A 20,062-nucleotide genomic window follows, 5' to 3' on the forward strand; every position below is an offset into this window, starting at 1 on the left:
TATCTGTTCTCATACATAGGTATTTACAGATTAAGACTACCCAAGATAATTTAAAAAGTGTGAGACTTGATAAGGGGAAATGGGTATTTTATTTTTGTGCTGTTACCACTGACAATCAATTCTGCAGAGAAAAACAGAGGAGAAACAACAAAAGGGCAAAGTCATGCTCTTCAAATGATCAGAAGGTGCAGGTAGCATCTGTACATTGGTTTGCAAATGAAAGGAATTTTCTTCTTCCTATTCATTTTTTAGACCTCCCTGAACAAGGGAGAGAAAAAAAGTAATTTAGATAGACTATTCAGAGTCAATGAAAATTGGCGTGTGTGGGAGCTTGTAAAATTAATTTTAGTTGCTAGGCCTTTTAATATCAGGGTGTGTCCTATGTCCTGTGCCCTCTTAAATAATCCTTTTATGTTGCTCAGAGCAGATGCATTTTGAAAGTGGCACCTCTATTAACCTTAGCTATGTACTTCTCAAAAAAAAAAAATCTTTGAAGTTACATACCAGTGCTGAACAATTGCCACAGAACATTAATTTGAAATCTAAATGGAGTCTTGACTCTTCTTTGTAAGTAGGAGAGAAACAAGACATGAAGAAAAGCAAAGATGTTTCTCCCCTGAATTTGTATTATGATATAAGAGGATCTAGAGAAAACAATAAATTTTTAAAGGAAGGAATTATCTATTGAAGTCACAACTAGATGACAATAACTAATGTTTATTGAGTGCTTATAGGATGCCAGATTAGCACTAAATGCATCAAATGCTTTAGCTCATATTTCTTTCCAACAACTCTAACGGTAGCATCCTAATATGACCCCCATCTGTTACTGAGACACCAAGAAGTCAAGAAACTTGGCTAAATTCTCACCACTGGTAAATGGTGGTACCGAGATTTGGTCCTGCAGTTTGCCTCCATTGAGATCTTGGTCTTCACTTCTCTGCTTTCCTGCCTCCCTGTCTTGTAATACCTCTTTCGACTCATCCCATTTAGATGTGTACGGGGTGTAAAATTCAGTGAATAAGTACAGGATTATTTATAATTTTTAGATGTGTGATACTGTTTGCAGAAAAATAATAATGGACTATGGTGAGCCTTTATTGATTTTGTCTGCATAGCATCTCCTCTCTCAAGTTGGTATCAGCATCCTGCTTTGCTTAGGGAAAGTATCTTTCCGTCATCATACTTGTTATGGTGCCCTGCTTTCCTTTGGCTAAAAGATAGTAAGAAATGCAATCTAGGGATCCAGGTCCTTTGTCACTAGATTTTGAGTCTTAGGGGGAATGAGAAAATGAGAAAGATCTAAAATAGCTGCAGTTTTTGTTTGTTTGTTTGTTTGTTTGTTTGTTTGTTTTCTGCAGAGGGCTCCTGGAGGAGACTGATCTGAGTTCCGTGAATCATGGTTTCTGAAACCATTCCACCTGGGCCCTCTCAGGAGTGTGGGCCTTAGCTTTTTCTTCATTTCTACGATTTGACCCACGTCCCTCCAATACATTCCTTTCTGCCTTATTATAATGGTTCTGTTTATTTTACTTGCAATCAAAGAATCTTAATGGATCCACTGGCAACTGTTCTTTTTTGATCAGACTGATCCGTGGTACTGTGGGAGGGCCTCCATCAATTCAGATCGGAACACTGCGACTGTGGTTTGCAGCTCGATGGAAAGGTTTAGGGGAGCTGTGGGCTGGCCTGTTGCGTAATTTCTGTCTCAGTTGATGGGAACTTTGTTGTTCCTTGCAAACAGCCATTCGCAATTTTGTGTTAGAAAAGTTAAAACATTCTTGGTAGATAAGAATTTTTGGTAGAAGTGAATTCTAGTTTTACTCAGAAGCTCGTGTTGTCCAGTAGGAAGAATTGTAACCAAAAGACAAGTGAGTTCTGGTATTAACATGCTGTTCTAAAAACTCTATGAAGTCTTATCACATTTAATTTATCTTTTAAATGAGGATAAAATAGTCTTGGTTGACAGATGTGAAATAGCTTAAAAAAAATTAAAATTATGATTGCGTTCTGGGGTAGGGTAGGTAGATCTGTATCAACCCCTGCTTCCTTCTCTCTTCTTGCCTCTTCATAACCAGCACCACTCATTGCCTCACAGTTCCTTGAACTGACCAGATTGTTTCAAGTATCTCCTGTGGTTTCCAGTGCTTGGAATGCCCTTCTCCACTATGTCCATCCAGCAAACACCTAATGATCCTTCAAGACCTAAGTTGAGCATCTTCTCTGTGAAATAGCCTCCCTCTGCTTTCTAAGCTTGGCTAATCACTTTGTCCCATGATGCTAACCTATGTGATTTCACCTTATTAGGGCATACATTACACACTCTTTCAGTTATTTAACCACTTTTGTTTTTAACCATTTAACTATGAATTTTCGTAGGGCAGCCCTTGAATTTTTACATCTCTAGTACATTTTGTGATATTGAAAATGCTTAATAAATATTGAGCATGCCTTGACAAAATTCCCAAGAAAATTTGGAACTTAAAGGAACTCTGTTATTGATGCTTTATACATTTGAAACTTCTTGGAAAGTGCTACTGTCATTCTACAAAAGTTATGATTTATAAATATTTTTTCTTGTTAATGTATTTTTGGATCATGTTACTAAGTGACTTAGTTCAGGCTGTGGTAATAAGAGTACCATAGATTGGGTGGCTTGTAAAAAAACAGAAATTTATTTCTCACAGTTCTAGAGGCTAGAACTCCAAGAAGAGGGTGCCAGCATGGTTGAGTTCTGATGGGGACCCACCCTGGGTGGCAGGCTACCATCTTCTCATCGTATCCTCACCTGCTGGAAAGCAGAGAGAGGAAGCAAGCTCCCTCATGACTGTTATGAAGGCACTCATCCCATTCATGAGGGCTCTTCTCATGATCTGATCTGATTCTGATCACCCTCTGAAGGATTCACACCCTAATATTACAATGAGGGTTCAGCATAAGAGTTTTGTGGGATACAGATATTCAGTCCATAACATCAAGTTTTTAAAAATGTCAACGCAATCATGGGAAAGTAAGAACTCGATGACTATCACTTTTTGTGTAGGTCTTTCTGTATCTACTACCTCTAAATCCCCAGAAATGTCATTAGCCGTGTGTTTGAAATAGACAGTGTCATACCAAGTTAGAGCAGCAAGGGAGAAAAAGAAATTCTGAGCACATTTTGTGCAAAACATGTGAAAAACGGACTAGGAGGTTGCTGGGGGCTATGTATCTATTAAAAGATGAGATTGACAATGGAAACTGTATTATTAAAGCTGTTGGAATTTCTAACTTTATAGCAAACTAACTTTATTTCATTTTGCAGAGGACAGTCATCTATAGTCCTCCTTAAGGTCTAACTTATCTTGATTTTAGGAGACACAGAAATATCTCAAGTTGCAGAATCGAAGGCAGTAATGAGAGTGCTCTATCAGGAAAGCTTTACACTTACATTTGATTAGAGACCTACTAGTATGTATCCGCTCTTGGGAAAGATTTTTTTCCCCTTTATCCACTCCCTGTCTCCTGCTCTGTACAGAAGTGTTTTCCAAAGGGTGTTTGGGGGAATGTTACTTCTCTAAGTATTAACTGGGTTTAAAGTGAGGAGAATAATAAGTTTGGAAGGCACTGGGTTCAACAGGTGGAACCAGTTCCTTCACTGTCACATATGTTGATTGCAGTTGAAAATGCATTCAGCCCAAACCTACTTGACTGTGGAACCATCACAGAGAATGTTCCATGGAGCACACACTGACAAATACTGCTGAGATAAAATGGCCTGATTTTTTTCTGTTAAAAGAATAAATTCAGGGTTATGGTTGTCAAATATTCTGTAGCATTGCCAGTATTTACTCAGTTGTTTTCCACCCCCAGAGAGACCTAGAATTAATTTTTTGTTTTCTATTCTATTGTTATACGTAGGTTTTATTCAATTTCTTGCTTGATTACCTTTTTCTAGGTACTTAGGGTATTCCTCCTTTATGTCTTCTCTGTTTATTTGTTTTTTTTAATGGCTGATACTAATACTAAGGCATTTTTCTCTTCAGAACCAACAAAATAAAACAAAGAAAGAAAATGTAAATACTAATAATTGTTCTTGAATGTCTGCTGGACATTCAAGGAATTAGCCAAATTCCATGGGATAAATTCCATAGTTATAACTCAGACTTGGTGACTTCTGAATCTAGTACTGTTCTAAATGTTCTGACTGAATAGATCTCATTGTCTATAAAATAAACATGAGGCTAATATACCTCATGAACAAGCTCGTTTTTATGAATTCAACAGTTATTCACTGAACATCTTCTATTGATCTTAGGGGCATACTAAATGATGAATGAATATATATATATATATATTTTCATGCATAAGTATTTCTGTTGGTCAGAGTCCAGGAAGTAGACACTGCTGAAAACTTAAGAAATCTGTACTAATTTACACCAACAGTAGTATATGTAACAAAAGGTCCAATTCTGCATACCATCATCCAGGATATTTTCAGTATTTCTAATTTTTGCTGATGTCATAAGTATATAATTATAAACTGTTTAATTTGCAGCTTGATTATACATACATTTATTTCAGTAGTACTTAATTACCTTTCTCATATTCTAGTTCCAAGGGCAAAAAGATCAGCTCTAGTGTATACTACAGAGATGAAGTCACTATGAACTGTTAAAGGATGTCCAAGTCACGATTCTATAAGCAACCACTGTCAAGTCCAAGGGCATCCTCTAAATTAGTGGTGTTTCCAGAAGTTAAGTTATCTATATATTGATGATAGTTCCAAGAGTATTTGAGAACAAATTAGTTGGCAGGTTATGCAAGAAACAAAAACATAGTTTCCTTTTACCGATTCACAACTTGAATACAGAACTAAAACTACACCTAGGTTTCTCAGTTAACTTAATGGAGGAAACTTTCATTGTGATTTAATGTCTTACAGTGAGAAGCACTTTCTATGTGAAGAGACACCAAAATACACATCATGGATTTCTAAGCATAAGCCATATCACTGATAACATGGAAGATCTTCAGTCTTTCTCTCCATCTTTTCTTATTTCAACCCAATGACCTTTACTTACCTGTTGAGTGTCAGGATTTTCAGGTTCTTGCCAGCAACCACTGGCTGCAAAATAAAGGAACATTAAGCAAGAATTTCATAATTCGATAATTTTATTTTCACAAAAATAGGTCATCTGCAAGCCACAAAGTAAAACTTAAGTACACAAACTCACAGAACTTCCAAGAAAGAGTCCTGGATTATATAGACCAGAATGCTCAGAATAATATTTTTTCTTTAAATATAATAGTGGTGGTAATCACCACCACCACCGCCACCACCACCACAACTAACACATGTGTCGCTTCTCTGCCAGGCACTTGAAATGTATTACATTTCATTTTATTCTTATAACCCTCTGAGGTGGGAACTCTTATTATTTATCTCATTTTACACATGAGAAATTGAGGAAACTGAGGCTCAGAGAGTTAAATAACTTGCCCAAAGTCACACAGATAGTAAGCATTAAGCCAAGACTCAAACTCTGACTCCAGAGACCCTGCTCTTATCTACAACACTGTGCAATTTCTGTTTTCAAGGGGCACAGTAAATGAAATAGATGTGACCCTCTCATGGAGGTTCGTATCTGATGGGGTAAAGAGAAAGAAACTACAAGTGGCTAGGCGACAGTGATGAGTTAAGTATTGAGGAAATACACAGAAAGGCCATCTCTTTATCTAGAACATAAGTTAGTCACTAAAAAAGAAACTTGGAGGGGAAGGTTATGCCAGGCATTTGATTTGTGGCCCACTATTCTAGGCACTAGAGAAAACACAGTTCCAGTTTACATGGGGGCATATATAAATAATGGGTGTGTACAGTCAATATTGTAAAATGTTTAAAGAGGTTTAGGAACATTTTCTATGAGAGCACAGAGGGAAAGATTTTGTGGCTAGATATTACGAGGTTGACTGACACATGGTGCCTGAGAATCATTTAGTTGTCAGTCAGATACTAAAAGTGTCCCTAAAATAGGTTGAGATTCATTTACAAGGCAAGAATTCTCCAGGACACAGTTGCTTTCTCAAAATTGCTGTGACATTCACCACCTACAGCTCAGTTCTGTGCAAGAAACCTGTTACTAATGTGTTGTCTCAAAAATGCTGTGCTCCTTTGTTGATTGGCTCATTGAACAATTCAAAGACTTGGGAATGGTTTCTTGTTACACTCCTTCTATGGTTCAAATGTGACTCATTTGCTATTTATTGACCTTCTTTCCCCTGAGCATCTACTTCGGACCCAGTGTCTGTCCCTCGGTCCTCAAATATGTTGAATCTTCCCCACTTGCTGGCCTCTCACCTATTATTTCCTCGTCTTCAGATGTTCTCTGCTCTCTTTGCTGGGATAACTCATCCTGCTCATAGTTTAGGTCTCAACTTGAAGGAGCTTTTCTTAGGATTTTCTCTGACCTACCCCTACCCTAGAATAGGTTAGATCCTTCTGTTCTCTTTCTTCATGCACTTATTACCGCAACATTAACAGCACATATAATTAATTATTCATTTGATATTTTTTTTGACTTGACTGAATGATTGATCGATGAGGGCAGACATCCTGTTTGTATCACCCTGTTGTGCCTTGCTGCGTTTCCAGTGCCTACTACAGAGGCTGCTATCTTAATAGGCATCCAGTAAAATAATTTTTGAATAAATGAATTAATAAGAGTAAGACAGATTTCTTTTTTTTTTTTTTTTTTTTGCTTAGTTCACAGAAGATCAAAATTGACAGACAATATAGTATAGAATGGAATAAAATGTCAAGCTTGAAATTCAGAAAATAATAACTACAACTTTGGAGCAAAAGTGAGGTGCCGATGAGTCAGGTTTTACAAATGTTTGTAAATCTGGATAATAACTCTACAAGAATAAAACTGAAACTCAGCGAGGTGAAACGGCTTGCTAAGAGTCACACAGTCATCTATGGAAATGTCCAGAGACCAGAAAAGTCTGCAGAGGCAGAGCAACATATTGTGTCCCAAATCTACAGAAATGAAATGTGGAGTGTAGGGTGGTTGGGTGAATAAGAAGCAGTGGATTTGGGATCCAAATAGAGGTTTTGTTTAGAGAGCTGCCGAGGCTGGGAATCTCTGGGTCATGATCTCATTCGTTGAGGGGCCAGAAGACAGAGGCATCCACAGAATGTGTGTCCAAGGCTTGTCTGCCTTGCAGACCATCCCCACCCCTGGCTCAGAGTTAGGCCTAAGCTCAGGAGCAAAGCTGTGATTCTACACATCAGTACACATCTGTGTGCTTTGGGTCTGTTTTTCATCTCCCTTCTTTTTTTCCTCTCTTTTTTCAGTGAGCTTGTTGGAAATTCCTAGACTCCTAAGTTGCTTCATTTCTCTTTTACTTTCCGTTTGATATATATGTGTAGTGCTCATTTTTCTTTTCAATATTAAATTGGTTAAATTTCTTCTGCCACAGAAATGTCAAGCTCAGTTTTAAATGTCTCACATTGTTTTAATAAGATATATGAGTACCATGCTTAGTTTTGCTTCTGTTGTACAGAGGCTCTTGAATACTTGCATATAAACACATGTATATGTGAGTATCTTAGAATTCTTTTTAGAATATACATATGTGCAACATGCTAACACCCTGTGCAAAAACGACATATATAAAATTTATCACGTAAATTATATGTTATATAAACAATTTATATTCTGTATATAAATTTGTATATAATATATACAAATTGTATACTTGTACATATTATATTATGTATGAATATTTGATAATATAAGTAAATACATAATGTATATTGTTTTTTACATAGAATGTTAGTTGTTTTAAATTGATCCCATAGAGTTCTTCCAGATGTATAAATTTGACTTAACCATCCATTTATTTTTACATATTCTTATGCTATTTAAAAAAATTGCTTTCCAATAAGATTGTCATTTATCTGAAAATGAAAATCAGTGCTATCTGATTTGCTTGCTTGTTTGTTTTTCTCTCGTGCTCAGATTGATTGCCCTTGGGCTGTCGCCTTCAGATTTGTTTCCTTCCACGGAGTGTTCATAGCACTGCGCCTGCTTTCCCAGACTTTCCTACCCTGTATTGTTCCTAGACTCCTGCCGATCTGCGTTCAGTGAGGGCTTCCTAAATCACTGGCTACACCTCCCAGTTTTCTACATGACTCTCAAAGTGATAATCTAAAATGGGATCTTATTTCAATTTTCTCCCAAAGCAGAGGCATTCTAGGATGATGCTTTATAGTGAAAATCAACCACAAAGTAAGACAAAACAACAATAACAGCAAGCGCTATCCCAAACTAGAAATCATAAAAGTTTAGATATTTTTGCATCTGCAGTGTTCTTGCTGTGCAAGGACAGTTATGTCCTGGTTAAAATTCTTTTCAATTAAAAATGGAAATTGGATGATATTTTAATTTCCCTATCAGTCTTTAGCAGTTTTTTTTAGAGATAAAAAAGCTGCAAGATATAATTTTTTATGTTTGAACAATATTTTATATTTTGGAAGGCCTGTTTATTAATCTTGCAGGTCAGTTCTCCTTCATTAGCTTTTTATTTTTTCTGTACAGAGTGTTTATATGTAGGTATTTTGACCTTAATATTGTCACCATGTTCATTACCATCAGCATCATCTTTATTACCTTTTGTATTTTTAACCAAAGCCAGCCTTAGTTTGTCAAAGATTAACCAGTGCTGGATGTGACAGACCTTTATTTACGAGCATCTTAGGGGAAGCAAGCAGGTTACAGGAGAGAAGGGAGTTAAGGATTTGTCTTAAAACTGTGTTTGCATAGCAAGCACACTAATTTTATTTAGATTTTGTATTTGAATTGGTTTAGGTGAAGAGTGAGAGAAGAAGATGGAGAATATTGGGAAAATTGAAGATTTCCCCAAGCCAACTCTTGGTGTTGCATTGATGATAGGATTGTGGTGTTCTACTATTTTGATAGTTGAATGCCTTACAAGCTAAGAGAGCCACCTTGCAAACTTAAGGAAAAGCAGTTTCTATAGCAACACTCAAACCATTTGAAGGAACACTAGATAATCCTTCTAGAGATGGAAATTTATTAAAGGTGTATTTCATATACTCTAAATAATATATATTCAGGGTAGGTCTTTTCCTACCCTGAACAAGCAAACAAATCAGATAGCACTGATTTTTATCAAATGTCATATCATGGATCTGAATGTCTTAATTAGTTGTTCAAGACATATTTAGACTGTTAGGAGCATTAACATAATGATTAAGGACGTAGTGTGAAGCCCGAATGCCTAGATCTATATTCTGGCTCAGACACTAATTATACTCTCAGTTTTAATTTATTGACCTATCTGCTCCTCAGTTTCTTATCTTTAAAATGGAAGCAAACATGATAACTATTCTCAGGGTTTTTGTAAGCCTTAAAGAAACGGATGTGTGTAGGTACTTAGAACAGTGCCTGATAAATAATAACAGCTTAGTAAATATTAACTATTATAACTAGCACATTTTTTTTTGACGCTAAGCAGCTTTCTCCTTTCACAGATATATTTGGAATTCATAGTACATTTAAATAAATGCAAGTAAATTTAATGAACATTTTTTGGCTACCCACTTTATAGAAGGCATCATACTTGACACTGTGGGTAATGGGAAATGAATATTACACAATTTCTTCCCTTAAGTTTATTGTCTAGTAAGAAAAGAGGAAGGAGACATATAGACCACCATTTATAACCCAGATTCAAGCATCAGAAGGGCTTAATAGAGGGTCAGGGTCTTAGCCTTCCTCCTCCTCTCCAGAAACTCTAGTCTGCTTTTTTGGGTTCTGGAACAGACTAAACTTTTTCATGCCCCAGAACCTTTGCATCTGTTTTCCTTTTCTGGATCATTCTGTCTTAGCTCTTAGCAGGGCTGGTTCCTTTTGGTAAGTCAGATTTCACCTCAGAGAGGCCTTTCCTGAACACCCTTTTAAATGTTGGTTCCTCTTGGCCATTTTCTATCCGTGTCCTGTTTTTTATTTTTTATTTTTTTATCTTTAATTCTCAGCATTTTATCAGTTTACAATCATTGATTTCAATTAACTTATTTAATTGACTGTCTCATTGACTAGCCTGAAGTTTCATGAAAGAACGGATTATTTTTGTTTTACTCTCAGGTTTATCTCCAGTGCCTTTCACAGTGTCTGGTGCCTGGTGAGTATGGAATGAATGAATGAATGAATGAATGAATGAATGAAGAGGTTGGGAACATAGAAGAGGAAATACTAGTTTTGACTGGGAACTCCAGAGAAATTTAAAGAAAAAGGTGGGAAATGTATGATAGGCATTGTAGAGCTCAAGAGCACCATGAGCAAAGAAAGACATGCAAAATGTGATGCTCTTCTCTGCTTTTTATGAAGAATTCATCTTCTGACCTTTAGCTACAAGGTCAGGTTTAAAGTATCTTCAGAAGCTGCTTCTCCCTACCTGGTCCCTGTTAATGTGTAACTTTTCCTTTCTCAGTCTTCTCTTTCCAACCTTGTTACCCATCCACTTAAAGAAAGATACCAGAATAGAGTGCCATCTTGTTGCTCTGAAGCAGGTTTTGCGAAAACATTCACACCCACGCTCAAATTATGCATTCACCAAGGACTGCATAGATAGTGCAATCATGTTTATGCAGCTGAGAGCAAGAAAAGATCAGGTGACTGGTGGAGATCACTTAACTAAGAGCTATGGGCTTCCATTAACTGTGATAACTACAGACTAATTTCACTGCCGAACGAGGGCTGTAAGATAATTAGGAAAAGTGCGTGCCAGAATGTCAGTGCATATTTCTTCTAAATTAATACAGCCTCATCAAATAGGTTATATTAAAAACAGACACTATGTGATACAAGATTATTGATTGGCTTAATTAATAAGAATCAACAGGCAGAGTCAGGGCCTGCATTAACCTTGGCAGCAGTTGGGGATTTGGGAAAGGTAACTGAGCAAGAACTATCTGCCAGAGAATAAATCTGTGCTTACAAAATAGCTTCTAAACTAGAGTCTGGCTGTTCACTGATGCAGCTGCTCTGATCTCCACATGGGTCTTTCTCCCAAAGAATCTCGCCTAGGAGGGCCCACTAGGGTGGCAAGGTAGGGGACCTGTCCACGGAGAGACAGATGTATGTTTCAAAACCACAAGATTCACTAGTGGAGATAATTAACAAAATAAAAAACTTCAAGATTTTCTGGTTCCGCTAGCAGAAAGAACTCCAGACATAAAAACCTAGGAACATAGTGATAATGTACAAAAATGTAGACTTAGAAGTGAGTGACCTTGTCCAAACTGTTAAATGATACAGGGATCTCTTCTATAGCATTCCTGATAATGTGGCTTATCTAGCTCCAGTTTAAATTTCTCTGGTTAGCTGAAAAGTCCTGCATTCCATTGCTGGAGATTTTGGGGACTCTTACTTCCTAGATCAAGAAACATTTGCTCTGGTTGAATGATATTTCAGGAAATGTCCAGTTATTTCAATTGCATTCATTTCTGGGTTGCTAGGTATAGCAAATAAAAATAGGAGATGTCTAGTTAAGTTTGAATTTCAGATCAATATGCAGTCTTTAGGACATACTTATTACTAAAAAAATTGTTTTTTGAAATTCAAATTTAAATGAGTGTCCATTTTTCTAACAACCACTGGTTGTTTTAATTCACTTTATTTTTAAGTAGAATAGTGAGGAAGGAGGCAGAATAAATTTTTTAAAAAATCAAACTACCTGTACCTAGCATCTTTTGAATTACCTATTGAGAATATAAAAATAAATATGATTCATTACCTGCTCTCAAAGGGTTCAATGCATACTCGAAGAGGCGGACCTCAAAGAGTATCGTCCTATAATTATTTAATATGTGCTATATTAGTAGTATATCTGAGATTAAATGAGGTCATAAAGGAAAGAGTGGCATCAAAATAGTTTTACTAAGTATTACTGTCCCAACTAAGATATAATAACATCTCACATAATAATATGTTTCATGCTCTTCTCCTGTCACCGATGTATCCTCACAAAGGTTAGTTCTTAAAAGAATATGGGAAAATGGGTTAGCTTGCTGGAAACCAACAAGGTCATACTAATGACATATTTCCAATGACTTTTTATAGGGCATTCAGAAAGCAACCTTAAGGTTTGTAAAATTGTGTTGTTTGGCAAAACGATTACATAATTGCAGCCGATTAGATAATCGTAGTGCTGATCCAACCGTTGAGGCTGTCTTAATGGGTATGGACCACCAGAGTCCTGACTCAGACAAAATAGGTAGCTCTGACATGAACCAATTTAGACACTAATAAAAGACACTGCACATTATTTAAGAGAAAAAATATGCAAGAAGGTGAATCACCATATTTCCTGTATTCGTTATATTTAAGAATTTGACTCTCCACTCTTAAGGACTTTTTGGAGACTTGACCTTGCCCTGTCAGTGCCGAATTGAGACCAGCTTTTACTGTCCCACTGAAGTCAAAGATATGTATATTTTCAAACTTTGTTATTCAAGATTGACTATTGTTAATAAAATAATAATGTCATAAGGATTAAGCAATAAGGATATATGCAGAATTTTTACAATAGTTAAAAGGACTTGAAAGCATATCCAAAAAAATATTTGCATGCCAATGTTCATAGCAGCATTATTCATGGTGGCCAGGACATGGAAGCAACTGAAATGTCCTTTGATAGGTGATTGGCTAAAGAAGCTGTGGTACATATATACAATGGAATATTACTCAGCTATAAGAAGGGTTGAAATACTGCCATTTATGAACAACAACATGAATGGAGCTTGAGATTATCATGCTAAGTGAAATAAGCCAGGCTGAAAAAGTTGAAAATCACGTGATATCACTTATATGTGGGATATAAACCTAATAGCAGCAAATGAACAGGACGAACAAACAGAAACTCATGGAGATGGACAATGGACTAGGGGGGAGAAGGAAAAATAAATAAAATGTTAAAAAAAAAAAGAGGGAAAAACAATAAACAGTAGTAGGTTACTGAGTAACAAAATTATGGCTACATTATTTAATGAACTATTAACTAGCCATTAAAATTGTTATGCAGATAGGATTTATTAAAATCTACAAACATTCAAAATATATTATTAAAGAAAAAAACGTTTTTTCAGCAGCAGTTTCTCTAGTACCGCATGTAGTATATGTGTGCATTTGTGTGTGTGTGTGTGTGTGTGTGTGTGTGTTTATGTATATGGAAAAAAGCCTAGAAGTCCCTACATTAAATATTAAAATTGATTAATCTCTGGATGACTGGATTCTTGATATTTTTCTTCAGTAATTTTTTTTTCTTTCTGAGTCTCCTATAACACATTCAGGCTTTTGATATTATCCCACAGGTTGGAGGCTGTGTTTGTAATTTTAGGTGAGGCAACCCCTGGTTGACCTTACAAATTGCAAGGATCTCGTCAGTTTACAATCCCTTATTTTTTTAATTTTTTTATTTTTTACGTCTACAGCACCTGGACTTCCTAGGCGGTTTCCCATCCAAGTACTAACCAGGCCTGACCCTGCTTAGCTTCTGAGATCAGACAGTATCTGGCTTGTTCAGGGCGGCATGGCTATAGTGTGTTTGTTTGTTTTTTCAATCTTTTTCTTTCTGTTCTTCAGATGTATGCTGTTAATTGCTCTGTCTTTGGTTTCCTTGGTCTTTCCTTGTTTCATCTCCATTCTGCTATTGAGCCCACCCAGTTAATTTTTTTCTATTTTAAGTTATTATGTTTTTCAGTTCTAAAATTTTTATTTGGTTCTTTTGGTTGGTTTAAAGTTTGCTTCTGTGAACTTTTGTCTGTCCATTAATTTCAATAATGTTCATCTTTTCTTCATGGAGGATTGTTATAATTGCTACTTTAACGTTTTTGTCTGATATTTCAACACCTGAGTCATCTCAGGCTTCTTATCTGTAGATTGTCTATTCTCTTGAACAACAGTTTCCAATCTCTTTGTACCAGGGACCAGTGCTCCTGAGAGAATCTAATGCCTGATGGTCTGAGGTGGAGCTGAGGCAGAGATACTAGCGCTGGGGAACGGCTGCAAATACAGATGAAGCTTCACTTACTCTCCCACGCTAACCTCGTGCTGTGTGGCGCGTTCCTAACAGGCCGCCTGCCGGTACTGGACGATGGCCTGGGGATTAGGGACCTCTGCTCTTGAGTATTGGTCAATTAATTTTGGTTATCTGTATTTTGAATAATTTTGGATTATGTCCTGGGTGATTTTAATACTATGTTGACAGACCATGGGTCTCATTAAATCCTCTGCAAAATGTTATTATATTTTTAAGCAAGTAATTCTAGTTGGGTTCAGACCACAAGTTCTAATTCTCCTGAAGGTGGTGTTTCAATGTCAGTTTGGTTTTCAAACCTTCTCTGTACTTCTTTAGATCCGCCTGGCACATGCATCTCCTGAGGTTAGTCTTTGACATGGGTAGTGGTTTATATGGTAGTTCACTTCTTGAAGACCTTACAGTGTCTTTGGGTCTATAATGTATGTGCCCAGCTTAGAACTAAGCCCAGGATTCATGTCACTTCATAAACAGAATCAGAGGAATTTTCTTCTCCAGCTCTCTCCTCTCTGGGATTTCTTCCGTGTATTTTGGCTCCCAGGGGTCTCTTTCCCAGTACCTCTGAAAGATTTATTTCCTCAGACCTTTAGCTTTTTCTGCTGTTATGAAGTTCTGCATGACTAGAGTCTCCTGCTTTGCAAGCCATCATTTAAAGTTTGATTTTAGTCCTCAATATGCCTGTGATTTTTTTTTCTACTTTGTACAATTCTCACGTAATGCATTCTGCACAGATTTTTTTTTTTAGTTATAATCAGTGGGAGAAGGAACCTATATTGGCTTCTCCATCTTAGTTGGCATCAGGAGTCCTGATATTTTATTTTCCCACAAGTGTGTATTTATTTTCTAAATCTTCTAGCATGAACGAATGCTTTTAGTAAGGGTAAAAGTGTTTTATTTTTAAATTGAAAGGAATAATTATTGTGAGGGATACCATACTTCTTGGTTAAACGTTGTAATGATATAATTGTTTTTCAGTGATCAGATAATTATACATAAAAGTGATGAGTGATAACCTGTTTGGGTGCAGGTATGAAAAAATGGGTGGTCTTCTACTATAACAGTGGCATGCAAACTGGAAGCCTTTTTCATAGTCAATATGGCTATCCTGATAAATTTAAAATGTGTATTTCCTTTAATCTAGAAGTTCAAATTTCAAGAATTCTATGGAAACATAGAAACCCATCACAATGCAGTTCTTTATGGCATTATTGTAGATATAAAAATTGGAAAGAACTTAAACCCTCATCAAGATGACAATAGTTTATTATATTGTAACTCCAAGCAAAAAAATCCTAAGCAGCCTCTAAAAAGAACATGACATTTATATTTATTTACAAAAAAAAAAAAAAAATCTATAATTAATGTTTGAGGAAATAAATGTGTTACAGAAGGTTATACATATAGAAAATCTCATTTATGTTTATATATGTGATAAGAAACAAGGCATTAAATCACTTTACAAGAATACACATGAAACTTGTGAGAATAATTTTTTCTGGAGATTGGCGCAGTGTGGATGGTATTTCATAGTCTCTTTCACTTGAGGTTTTTGGACATTAATAAATATTAATATAGTTTTTTGAAATTGAAAAAATATTTTAGAAATATGCCTGGAAAGGAATTTTAGACTATTTGAAAAGTTTAGATTTTAGTTTTCTCTACAATTGATAATTAAATAATCTCTGCTAAACTTGGCAGGAATATAACTTAGCTTCAGGTTGCTATCCTGGGAATTTGATAGGGCTACACTAGAGAACCAACTAGAAAGAGATTTTATTTGCCAGTAAGAAAAGCTTCATGTGATGTGAAGAAGGTCAGAGGTACACTAACTTTGAGACAATGAACAAATGGATTTGTTCTCAAATGCTTGCCTTATAGTATATTTGAAGATTCAATTACAGAGCAACAAAGGCCAGATGACTTGTGCTGGGTATCTGATAGAAATCAGGAGGTGAGTTTATATGCAACTGATTCCCACTTGGTGGGTTGACAGTATCAGTAGAGTCTTACTAAATACCAGGTCTTTGACTCAAGATCTTTTCAGAGTCATGAAGTGATGGGGATAGTAGATCAAAGTTCAAGGCTAAGGGAAGCCTTTGGGAGAGTACTACTGAATCATAGTATACTGAGTGTCCACACACCTCACAGTGGCACTTAGTGACCTATTTCTCAAATGATTTACAAAATTATTTCATGCATATAAGACTCATTTCTAAACTGTATGTTTCTTGAAGGAGTAACTACTATATTTTATTTTTCTTGAACATTGACACTACTTGATATTATTTCAATGACACTTAAATTTTATTTGGTTTATTATCCCTTTCCTCCACTACAATATCGGCTCTATGATAGACATTGCTTCTCTTGTTCTTTGCTATAGGCCCAGTATTGAAATGGTGCTGCACCCAGACTGGAGACTAAATAAATATTATTGATTAAAGAATGATACATGAGGGCTAGACAAGGGATTTCCATTTTTTCTCTCTCTTTCCTCATATGCTCTTCCCACCTCAATTTCCTCTATTTCAGTGTCTAGCACAGTGTTAGGACTTTGATATCAATCAAATGGAGGATTTGAAAAGTAAGAGAGGAATTTAAAGTTCTCTTTCCATCTATCTTAGAAGCATTCTTTACTGGGCTAAGATTCTCCATTGTTGACAACATGTGTAGAGTGGATTTTGAAACAGGGGTACCACAATGTTCATTTTCCTACTTGAAACTTCACTCATTTGTTCCCCAAACATGGACCACAATTAATACATTTTAACTTGTCCCATTCTAAATTCAATTAATTCCTCATATTACTATTTTCATTGCTTCTCAAGTGAATAGTTTATTTCGTATTTTAACATTCCTGAAATATGAATGTCTCTTACTATCACTGACATCTTAGCAGTCAGTGTGTTATAGTTTAATTTGTAGTGTATAACATCTTATACAAACAATGGGTCTGAGATTTTGTGAAATATGGTATTTGGGTTTCTCACACTTTGAGTTTGCCATTTGAGGGAATTAAATGTAAATTAATGTTGTAGAAAGAGGACTTGAGTAGTAAACAAAAGAACTGAATTTAGTTCTGCTAATTATGTGCGTGACAATGGGCAGGAACTTTGCCCCTCTGGGGAGATCTCTCTGCGTTCTGTAAAATGGCATTGAAAGAGAGTATTAGTCTAATATTTTAGTGAGGGATTCTTGCTTTGTCAGAAACAAACAAACAAAAAACATAACTCAAGGGTGAAAGTGATCATTAAGAATTCTGAGTACTGTGGAAACCAAGGGCAGGAGGTGGAGTTTTATCTCATGAATTTCTAATACCTGGAATAGAAAATGATCAGAACTGAGGAAGCTAGTTTATTTTTTTCTCTTTTCCTATCCCTCTCTTATTCCACATGCATTCTCTTCTTAAATTTTCTTCTTCTTTTTTTTTTTTTCTCCAATACTATAGACTCCGTTCCCTCCTTGGTATGCATAGATCAAAGATGAATTCTTTAGCTTCTAGTTTAAGTCTGGAGGCTAATTAGCATGTTTTCATGCAAGTCTAGTCCGATTCTCCCATCGTGGTTTAGGAATCCAATCCTGTGACCAGGTAGGGAAGAGTCATTTATAACAAACATGGCTGAGCAGTCCACTCCGGTGCTTTGTGGGGGTTAATTCTCAGACAAGAGGGAATAAAAGCTAGGCAGTTTCTATAGCAGCTAGATTCCATAGCCGCTACATAATCTCTATGGTCTCTTTCTAGAAAGAAAGGGAAGGGGAAGAATTGTGTTTTTAAATTAATTTACGAGTTTTCTGCTAAAGAATGGTCTTGGTGAGGGATTTCAAGAGGTAAATAGCTTTTCCTTAATATTGTCTTAGTAACGAAAATCTAGCGCGATTTTTGAAAAGCATGATATAACTCTTTTTTCAGTTGAGTAGTAATTATTTGTCGTTGTGAGATACTGTTCTACCTTCAGAAAGACAGTGGCACTTGAAGTAATCTTTCTGTAGAGTTTGTGTTTATTCTCTGTTTCCATTGATGGTTGTGTTTGCAGGTGTGTGTGTGTGTGTGTGTGTGTGTGTGTGTGTGTGTGTGTGTGTCTGTGTGTGTGTGTGTGCGCGCGCGCGCGCGCACGCGCGTCTGTGTGTTTGACAGGCGGAAGAGAAAAGGCTAGAGCAAAAGAGCTTGCGTATATGTTGCTACTTTTCTACCTACAACGATATTTTCATTAGATACTTGAGGAAAACCACGCTCCAGGCTTATTCTTTTAAAATGGTAAATTTCTCATATTTAGGGAAAGCAGACAAACCAAGGTCGCTCAAAGTTGAGACAGCCTGGGACAACTGTTCACTGCGGGGGGAGCGGGGGCGGGGGGGGGGTGGGGGTGGGGGTGGGGAGGCCTAAGAGAGCCTAGTTTCCTGGGAAAGAAAACCGCTACTTGCCATGTACTTTGTACTAGATTATTTTTATGTAGTAGCTCTAAAACTCATAACAGTTTAACAGACAATTATTATTCCCAATTCTTTGACGAGAAAGCTGAGGTACAGAAAGATGGATAACCTGGCCGAGGTTGCGCAGCTAGCCTGCGACGGAGCCGGGTTTGAACGTGGGCGCGTCTGGGGTCCAGAGCCCGTGCTTTCACCGTGTTTTCCCGCTTACTTTTTCAGCAGGGGCTCTAGTTCTAGCATTTGTAGAAGTGCTCTGAGATCTTAGGCAAGGCCCTCTGCATGTCCGTGCTTCATTTCCATCAGGCTCAATGTCTATCGAATAGAAATTACTAAAAAATTATTCATCTATTTGAATTGGATGTTCATCTATATACAGGGTTGTGAAGGTTGCTATGGATACCATAGAGTAAAGGTATTAAGAGTTGGGGCTGGCTGGTCTACCTGGATGACTCTGGACTTATTTGATTTTGATTTCCTTAACCTTGGTTTTCTCAATGATATAACAAAAGATAATAAGGAAGTTAAATTATCGGATTATTATGAGGATTAGAAAACAATAATTTTTATTTTACTTTATTTTTTTAAGTAAGAATTTCACTTTCTTCTTTCTTTTTTTAAATTAATTTATTTTTATTATGGTGACATTGGTTAATGAAATCCAGTAAGTTTCAGGTATACAATTCAACAGTAAGGCATGTATATATTGCATTGCGTGTTGACCATCCACAGTAGAAAACATTTAAAAATATTAATCAGGAAGCCTGGCACACAGCAATTACTCCAAACATTTCAACTATTCACTATTACAAAGAAAATTTTAGATGGGCAAAGACTTGAAAACTTTGAGTATTGAAAAAATGGAACTTTGGACTTGTTTTCAGTCCTTATTCTGGTGTGCAGTAATCCCATTTCAGGGTCTTTGGGACACACAAAACTCACATTTCTCTGTGGCAACTTCTGATTCCAGGCTTGTAAATAGCCTAAAAGTGAAAAGATAAGAATTTAGGACATCATTCAAAAGCATGTAGAAACTTTCTTGGATATAACACATAAATTTAATTTTCTGGTTTTCCTTACCTATACGCAGTTCTATAACACTGAATGTTGATAACTTCCTTTAACCGAGAATTAAACATCTGAGAATTTGGTTAAGCCAAGAAGAAAACAATAGGGAGAAAATTAGCAACAACTTTATTCTAATGATCAGATTTTGAAAGGTTCGGTGTCTGTCTATGTATGTATTTACTTAGAATCCACATCTACTGATATCTTTTAATGTAGAAGAATGACTGGTTTTCCTCCAGCATGCCACAATTTGTAAAGACGTTGGCACTTTGTCACCTTTAATAGATTTTTCGTAAAACATGTAATAGAAGAGATTAGTCTACTGTGTTATGTAATTATATTCACTGCTTTAGAATTTATCTTAGATTTGGGAGTTTCATTCTGTAGAATTATGGGATGTCTTTTGGTAGTTTTTAATTTTTAATTTTTGTTTTCGTAAACTACTACCCATTGGTCGATACCC

General features: G+C 36.3%; 1 pseudogene; it reads right to left on the reverse strand.

The window, feature by feature from the left end:
- Window positions 1-13,492: 13,492 nt before the first annotated feature.
- LOC118606362 lies at window positions 13,493-13,611 on the reverse strand (annotated as a pseudogene).
- Window positions 13,612-20,062: the final 6,451 nt, after the last annotated feature.

This window comes from Rousettus aegyptiacus, unplaced genomic scaffold (genome assembly GCF_014176215.1).
Source record: "Rousettus aegyptiacus isolate mRouAeg1 unplaced genomic scaffold, mRouAeg1.p scaffold_m13_p_7, whole genome shotgun sequence".
Classification (NCBI taxonomy): Eukaryota; Metazoa; Chordata; class Mammalia; order Chiroptera; family Pteropodidae; genus Rousettus; species Rousettus aegyptiacus.